The sequence below is a fragment of the Crocodylus siamensis genome, chromosome 10 (genome assembly GCF_052110815.1).
Source record: "Crocodylus siamensis isolate JL-2025a chromosome 10, ASM5211081v1, whole genome shotgun sequence".
Lineage (NCBI taxonomy): Eukaryota > Metazoa > Chordata > Crocodylia > Crocodylidae > Crocodylus > Crocodylus siamensis.
In genome coordinates, this window is record NC_143404.1 from 21,396,374 (window position 1) to 21,405,569 (window position 9,196).

Sequence of the window (9,196 nt, forward strand, 5' to 3'; positions counted from 1 at the left end):
TTAAAGGGATTCTTTGACCTATGTTTGAGAGTATGTCTTGTCCTTGACTATTCTAAACCTGTTCAAGTACCAGGCTTATATTCTCTAGCAGTGATAGATTCTCAAGTTGTGATTCTTATAACTATTTTTCAGAGGGAAAAGAAAGTGTTGCTACAAGTGTGATAAATATGTGGCACACAGGAGTGCTGGAAGACACTAATTCCATTTCCTGGCCCTTGTCACATGATATGGGTAGTTACAAAAAGTATATATTATTTTCCTTCATACAGCAAAGACTTGTATCCAATAACTGCAGTGACAAGTATTACAACAGGGAACTGTGATCTGACATGAAGAATGAAGTGAAAAACTACAAATCAGATGGGAAAGAAAGGGGTGAAGATGATGTAAGCCAAAAGAAAGAAGCCATGAATGGCTTGTGGTCTGGTACATTGCTTTGAGGAAAGCAAAAGAAACAGGCAATCTGAAGCTGAACATAAAGAGGAGAGGCATGGGGTCTAGCATACCCACTTCAAGGCCATCAGCAAACTGCAATCATTTAGGCTGTATCCCCATGAGTGGGAATGTGCATTTCCCTGGGGACAAGTAGCAATGGCTACTTGTCTCCAGGAAACACCCATGCTACTTGCTCCCAGGTAATGCCCATGCCATGCTCACTCCAGCATGTGGGAGGTTACCAAAGTTGGAGTAGGGGAGGCTGGGGATAGCAACTGTGCTGCCCCAGCAGCCTTACCTGGGGCCTGGGGGCCTTGGGGAGCTGCAGCTGCAGTCCTCCTACAGCAGGGAGCCTGGCTGGCATCTGGAGTGTGGCTCTGGCCAGCCAGGCTTTGGCTTTGAGTGGTGCATGCTACCACCATATGCACCACTCCCTTTTTTTTGGTGTGGGTTTTTTGACCCTGGATCTCCCAGAGTCAAGAAACCCCACCCACACTGCAAAGTAGCAGCATGGGAAATGCCTGCATCTGCAGTGTGTGGTGCCACATTACAGGTCTACAGCACCACATGCTGTATGTCTGTGCTTGTCTGGATGTGGCCTTAAAGGTCCATGCACATTGTCTTAGGATAAATCCTGAAAAAGGATTGTGGGATAAGAAATGCTAACAGTTTGTCCCAGGGCATCACAAAGTGTTCCTGAATTGTTGTTTCAGGATTACATCATTGAATCAATGCAGAAAAGCAGCAGTGCATTCAGCTGCTCACTAAATGCCCAATGGAAGGGCAATGTATATGCATGCCAATCCCAGGTCTTTTGTCTTCCAGGACAAATACAGGCACAATTGGTTCTGGAACAGATGCACCAGGCATCATTGACCTGGTGCAAGAGCTCTACAATGGATGCACCATGACTATCTGCACCACCGACAGAGAGACCACGGAGATCACCATCCGGTTGGGGGTGAGAAGGGCTGCCCCCTCAGCCCCATCATCTTCAACCTAGCCATGGAACCACTCCTTCAAGTAGTGGCAGGCAGCCCCAGCGGGCTTGACCTGTATGGCCAGAAGTTGAGCATCCTGGCCTATGCCAACGACTTTGTTCTCCTCGCCCTTGATGCCACCCAGCTGCAGCAGATGCTGGACGTGACATCCGAGGCAGCCAGGTGGATGGGCCTGTGCTCCAACGTCACCAAGCGCGCATCCTGCACATCGACAGCAGGCAGAAGAGCCATATCCTGGACTCAACTTTCATGATCCAGGGCCAGGTGATGAGGCACCTGTCCACCGGCCACCAGGCCAAGCAGATGCCAGAAGAAACCATCAGTGGGATCATGCAGGATGCCCACAAGCTGGATTCATCCCTGATGCCCCCCTGACAGAAGATAGATGCGGTGAACACTTTCTTCATTCCCTACATCGTGTTCATCCTGAGAGGCTCAGAGGTCCCCAAGACCCACCTCAAAAAGGTAGATGCCAAGATCCGGTGGCTGCTCATGAAGTGGCTGCACCTGCCACTAAAGGCCAGCAATGAGGTCCTGCACATCCCAGACTGGCAAGGAGGTGCCAACATCTCCCACATGGGAGACCTCTGCGACACGGCGGTGGTCACCCACGCCTTCCACCTCCTGACTTGCCTGGATGCCACAGTAAGTATCATTGCTGCCAGTGCCCTTGAGGAGACCACCCACAAGAGGATCATGAGACAGCTGACTGGACATGACTTGGCCACCTTCCTCAGTGGGTCGCTGGAGGTCAAGTTCAGCAGAGATGGCGGGGATTTTGCCTCGCTGTGGAGCTGAGCCCGCAACCCCACATGCTGCCTCAGGAGATGCATTGGCTGTGCATGGACCTGGACTGAGAAGTGCCAGGAGCTGGGAGTTTCCCTGCAACCAGCCCTGCACACTGACCGCATCACCAAGATGCCCCACACGAGGTCCTTCCTGGAGAGGTTCCTGAAGGACACTGTCTGAAACAAGTACGCCAGTGACCTGAGGGCCAAACCTGACCAGGGCAAGGTCTTCGATATCACCTCAAAGTGGGACTCCAGCAAGCACTTCATGCCTAGCAGAAGCTTCATGTACTTCGTGGACTGGTGTTTCCTCCACCACGCCCGCCTCAACTGCCTGCCTCTGAATGGGGCCATCTGCTTCAGCCACTGGGACAAGAGCTGCCAACGGTGTGGCTATGCAGTAAAGACCCTCCCCCACATGCTGTGCAGCTACCAGCTGCACGCCAGAGCCTGGCAGCTCTGCCACAATGCTGTCCAAGACTGCCTGGTGAGGGTCATCCTGGCGGCAGAGGGGGAGACCTCCGTGAATTGCACTGACCTGGACTGCAAGAACCAGATGTGACACGACATCGTCATCGTGAACGAAGAGGCCAAGAAGGTCGTGACTGTGGATGCAACCATCCCCTTCGAGAACTGGTGCCAAGCTGATGCTCTGACTTGCAAGAGGGAGAATTATGCCCCGCTGGCCTGAGGGGCCGTGGCTATGACATGATGGTTGACGTGCTCATCATAAGAATGCTCAGAGTCTGGGACCCCAGAAACGAGAGTGTCCTGCATGCCTGCCACATCTCCCACTGCTATGCTAAGCTGATGCGCTGCCTCATGGTGTCCGACACAATTCATTGGTCCTGTGACATCTATGTGGAACACATCATGGGCCACTGCCAGTACTCCGACCCCACCAGACGAACTGCCACAGGATCGGACCCAGAGGAGACCACCTGAATCCCCCTCTGCAGCAAATGGACTTCACTTTGAGAGGATTCTTCAGCAATGGATGATCCCACTCCACCCAAAGAGGACCCCCGCTATGAGACTCTATATGGACTGAGACATTTCCTTCAAACCACTTCCTCCACTATTGTGGACCATTGTAACAGATTTGTGTGTATCTATCTTCTTTCACTCTCAGCATCGCTAACTCCCTTCCTCCCTCCCCTACTCCCATTCTCTCTTCCCCCACCCCCGGGGTTAGTTGGCTAACATTGTATTTTCTGTAACCTAGTTGCATTCCCCTCCTCACCCCCATCCCTCTAATGTTAGTCCTTCACTCGGGCAATCTGTATTTCCCTACTGGTTTTGTCATCTTTTTTGGATTTGCAATCCTAAACATGTACTAATAAAAGTCAATCTGTTCCTAGCCTAAGAGAGATCTGAGAAAGTGATTTGTAAAAGCTGAACAGTGATAAGGATAAATAATGTACCGCCCAGCTAGCTAATTATGGGCTTGGATGAGCTGAACCTAAACTTCCAGGGCAGACTTTTCAGTCCCATACTCACAGAGTACTTACACAGAACTCACTCACAGTGTTCTGCCAAAGAACATATAAAATAACAAAATATTATTGTTCTCACTCATGCAATTCACAGTGCTTTTCATTTTCCCAATTCCCTTTATAGAGCCATCTGCTGCCATTGGTTCTGGCTCATGTGGCATAACCTTGTGAGGCTAAGTTTTGGCTCTTTGACTTTTCCTCTATACTATTCCAGGCACTGATTCTTCTAGAAACTTTCCTAAACTTAAGATGAAAGAGACCAGTGAGGTCAACTATCGAGCCATATAACTAAACAAGGGGGTGCAACATTCATGTCCTAATCGTACTTGTTAAGTTGTTAAGAACAAACTTAGCTTCTATAAAAACCATCAGTTCCACCAGCTGAATTCTCTAGGAATCTTTTTGACAAGTCTCTGTAGCAGCAATGCTCATATTCTTAGAAAACAGGGTATTTTAGAAACCATTGTACTGTAATGCTCTATCCAGTAAAAGCACAAGCACGTGAACTTATGTTTAACCTACCCTCTATATAATGAAAATGAACATAGAAAAAAATATTAAAACCATTCAAAACACATATGGATTACTCAAACACCTTCCACGTTTTGTTTAGTCAACATACTTACTGTATTTTCTCACATACACTACCCCCTGAACAAGATACACATCTTGTTTTTGAAAGGCAGAATGAAGAAAAAATAAATGATTGTACCTTGAAAACACTGCTAAGTATCAGATTCTGCTAGAGCTGCCAGGGGGAAGTGAAATTGTCTCTAGATCAGGGGTCAGCAACCATTTTGGGTGTCAAAAACACCTACAACCTCAAACTGAAAGATGTTGGTGTGCCAGAGGCAGACAGTGGGGGGCCACAAGTGGCCCACTACTTATTGGGGCAGTGCAGCCTTCATCTCTTCCCCACCATCTGGCCTAAGGTGTGCTTGCACCTGCTGCCAGCAATGAGCCAAGCCAGGGCTCTGTAGACCCTAGTGCAGCCACTTGCAGCCTCTGGGCTGCCTGCCACAGCTGAACTGGGATGGGCAGGCCCCTGCCACCTGCCATGGAGCCCAGGCAGTGGGGAGGCTGCAAGCATCTGGCCTGGGGTCCGCAGAGCCCCAGCCCAGCCTATGACTGATGACAGGTGCATGCATACCTCAAGGAGGAAGGAGCTGGGGCTGTCATAACAAGGATCAGGCCCCTTTTGGCTCCGCTGCTGTCTGCCACAAGGCACGTGTGCCAAGCAAAATGACTTCCCATGATGCACTCTGGCATGTGTGCTAGGGATTGCCTACCCTTGAGCTAGACCCTCTTTGGGTCCTGAAACTTTGTTTTTCCCCTGGAGAAAGAGAAACTGCTATTATTGTATTTCCACACTTAAAATGCGCATCCCCAATGTCTAGTAGCTGGATTTCAGAAAAAAGGTCCACACTGTATGTGAGAAAATGTGATACAGAATCAGAATTTGTAATAATGTACTTTGCTGCCTCTGAGGGAAAATATTAATGCCAAGGATTTGGGTTCAGCAGTATTAAGTGTCACACACGGATGCTCAGTTCAAACCCTGTCAAGGGAGTTAGATACATTCAGGGCCAGAATAACCCTTTAGTGGGCCCTAGGCAAACAGACTTGTGGGCCCAGGCAATCAAGACTCCTCTCCCCACCCTGGTGCTGCTGCCCATGAGAAGCCCAACACATTTCAAAGAGAGGGAACTTGGGGTGGGAGGTGTGTGTGTGTGTAGGGTGGCATTAAGCGGGTATGGTTGTATGTGTTTGGGGGGGTAATAAGCTATGTTGAGCTGTATATGTGGGAGGAGGGTTGTGGGGGAAGGGTGTGGGTATGTGGGTTGTAAGGGAGTGTGGAGGGTGTGGAAGCCCCCCTCAAACTCTCTCCCCCATGGCTCACAGCCCCTGCCACCAGGAGCAGCAGCCCTTAGAGCACTCATGGCCTGGCAGGCACTGATGCCCCATCACGCATGACTCTGGCCAGTGCTGCAAAGTGGTGGTGAAGATCACAGCCCCATCAACTGCCTCTCTCACTGGGCTTCATGCAGCCCACATGCAGATCTGTGCTCCTGGGGAAGTCATGCAGGCTGGAGCCACCTGTCTTCCCTGCCTCCTGCTTTCCAGGACTTGCAGGCAGGGAAGGCAGCTGGTGCCAGGCTTTCCCAGGTAGTGCAGAGCTGCACATGCCCATGAAGCCCAGCATGAGAGAGGTGGGCGGAGGGGCTTTTCTTACTCCCATCATGCAGCGCTGGCTGGAGCCACGCCCAGGCCTGTGCAGGCCACAAGTTTCCCTAGGGCTGCTGCTACCAGCACCAGGGGCTGTGTGCCATGGTGGGGGGAGCGAGTAGGGGGCCCTCAAGCCCCCCACCCTCCCTCACATCCACACCCTGCCCCCCAGCTTTGTGCTCCCTCTGCCCCCCTGGGTGTGACCTCCACACTTCTGCCCAGCTGCAGTCCCCCGTCTCCCCGCCCTCTCCTTACTTGGTACCTGGAGTGTATTGGATGCTGGGAAGGCATGCAGATCCCTGGGGTGGCAACAGCCGAAGCCTTGCCCAGAAGCTGTAGACTGGCCAGGTCAGGCCATTCTGCAAGCCTGGCGGAGGAGAGGGGAAGGGAAAGGAGGTGAATGGGGCCATTCACACTGTTGCCACAGAGGGAACCACTGGGCTCCCCACAGCTTAGGGCCCTAGGCATGTGCCTAGTTTGCATATGCATTAATGTGGCCCTGGATACATTATCACCCCAAAAGTGAAGCAGGCTAGCAGAGCTGCAGTGACTACATAAGGTTTGATTAGTAATCAATCTACTGATGGTGATCTCATGGTTGGATCACACCTAATAATTGGATTTTTGTCTCCTGGATCTAAAGTATCCTTTTCATTCATTCAGAATACTCAAATTTCTATTTATAGAGCCAATTATTGCTAATGGGGGGGGGATATAAAACTGGTGAGCAGTAGACTAACTAAATCAGAGATGCATACCTTCTTACTCACAAGTAAGTATGCATATATATGATTCAGTTAGTCCATAAGGTACATCTCTATCCTGACTTGCATGTGTGAAGAAGCTATAGGATAAGAACTTTTTCTTGGTTGGGTTTGTTATTTTGACAAAGAAACATTTAAAACACCCAGGAACAGACCTCAAAGACCAGAATTAGTTTGTAATGAGTAATGTGTATAACAGAAGCTGGAAGCAGATCACAGTCTGCAGAGCTGTGATAACTTTGCTAATGTGGACTATAGTTCCCAGGAACCCCCACAGGCTGTGGGGCAGGGGAAGAAGGAAGAGGAGGCAAGCAGGCTGGAGAGAGGTGTGTGGCTGCAGTGAGAAGAGGACAATGTTTGCGACTTCTGGCTGGAGACCAGTCGGCCCTATATAGGAGTGCACAATGGAGCTTGAAATCCCACTGGCTTGGTCAGCTTGGACAGTGTGGGCTGGACTCAGATGTGGGGGGGGGCTGCAGACTGCTTCTGTCTGAGCACTCTGGGATTGAAGTCTTGATTGGAGGCACCTCCAGAGGTGCTGAGGAAATTAAGTACAGGGTGTGTATTATCACAATTGTTGATTTCCTTTACCTTTTATCTGTTCCCTCCCTTTGGCCCATTGGCTTCTGACCCTAACCCTTATAATTTTCCATATCAAAATTGGGGAACTCCCTCTGCCCCCCATTTCTTGTGGCAGTTTTTGGGGCTGTGGGATTGGCACAAGTTTTACTTTCATCCTAATGATATCCAACTCTGCATCCAAACACGTGACACCCTTAAGCAACTGCAAGCGAGTTAAAGGAAAGCTTGTTTGTTCAAGGTCATGGAAGTGATGGAATATGTTGTTCTTGACCTGTTGGCAGACTAAGTCAAGTTAGTATTGAATAGTTTGGTACTTAGCTCTGGGCCTCTTGTAATCCATCATTATTTTGAAAAGAAAAAAAAAACCCTAACAATCCCTTGTGCTATGTTATGCTGAAAAAGTGAGATTGGTAAGAAAAACAAAAAGAAGTTTATTTTAAGAATGCTTTGGTAATGGAAACAGGGTTCAAAATGACAATTCTAATAACATTTCCCATTTTGTTTTAGATTTTCCTCAGGCTCTGGTAAAATAAATAAGGAAAACAAGATTATGTGAGAAAAGGAAAACTAGGGAAACTAATAAATAAGAGACAAAGGGGAGTAAAACCAACAACAGACTACAAAAACCTGACAGTAACAGATCAACAAACACATTGAAATGCTAAAAATGTAATCGGGGGTATTCTTGGTAGCCGTGTTGGTCTGAGACAAAAAGACATACAAGATGGCAGTTTAAAATCCAAAATCGGCTGAAACAACAAGGAAGTTTTTTTGCCTCCCTACCTGCCCTCTGACACCTTCAGGGAAGGAATTCTACCTGATCAACACATCAAAGAGCTACTCAGCACAGCTCACAAAGACACTCTCATGGACCTAGAGGGACAGCCTTCCATCTTCAGCTCCCTCTGTGCAAAAATTAAGTTTATTTCCTACCTATGGGGACTTTTACCTTCTTGTACCATCTACACTTTTCCCAGAGCCTGACAAAGAGACTTTGATCCTGAAAGCTTGCAGAAAAGGACAATTTGCTTGCCATTTTCCAGTTGGTCTAATAAAAAGTATCATTTTGGAACCAAGAGTTCTAGTTTTATGTATAAAAATGTAATGACATTAATAGGAGGATTTTTGTGCTATGGATCAGAAAGCATTTACAAAGGCAGGCAAAAGCTCATTAACTCAGATTTTTAATTGGAAAAGGTGAAGCACAGAGAAATTATCACCTGTCTCAGGTATAGGGATGAGCGTGAATGTTATCCCAATGTTTTCAAAGCTGGCCCCAAATGGTTTAATTAGATACTAAGTTTATATTGTAAAATCTGCATACTGGAAGTTACCCAGGATATAGGCAAAGTGGAAGAAGATTAATCAGTTCTTGAAATCAGACTGCTCCCCGGACCTGCTTCATCCCCCTTGTATGACTTGGACTAAATGGAAGTCCCCCTTCCTCATGGAACCTGAGGCAGCTCAGCAGACATCAGGTGAAAAAACTGTTCACCAAGTTAATTCTTGAAGGGCAGGGAAAACTTTATCTGAGGGACAGCAGGTTTTTGTTTTAAGGGTCTGAGGACTTTCATTGGTAGTCCTCTTACAGGTCAGGATGAAAACCTAGAGGTACAAAATAAAGTGGATTTATTCCTCAATGTATAAATGTGTTTTCAAAGAACTCCAGGGTGTTTGCAACACCGTGTCCACCAGAAAGAGGAATAAGCCCTCTAGGAAGAGCAAACTGATGGCTCCATTAGTCAAAGTGTTGGGTTTTTAGTTTCTGTATGTTTATTACTTTCATACCTGGTCAAAATGATTTATTATCCAATCTCCATATTTTATTATTTTGTCTTACATAGCTTTCACTAAAGTGACTGACCATAATTCTCTGCAGTCCTTCTAATAATAAAAGAAGTCTG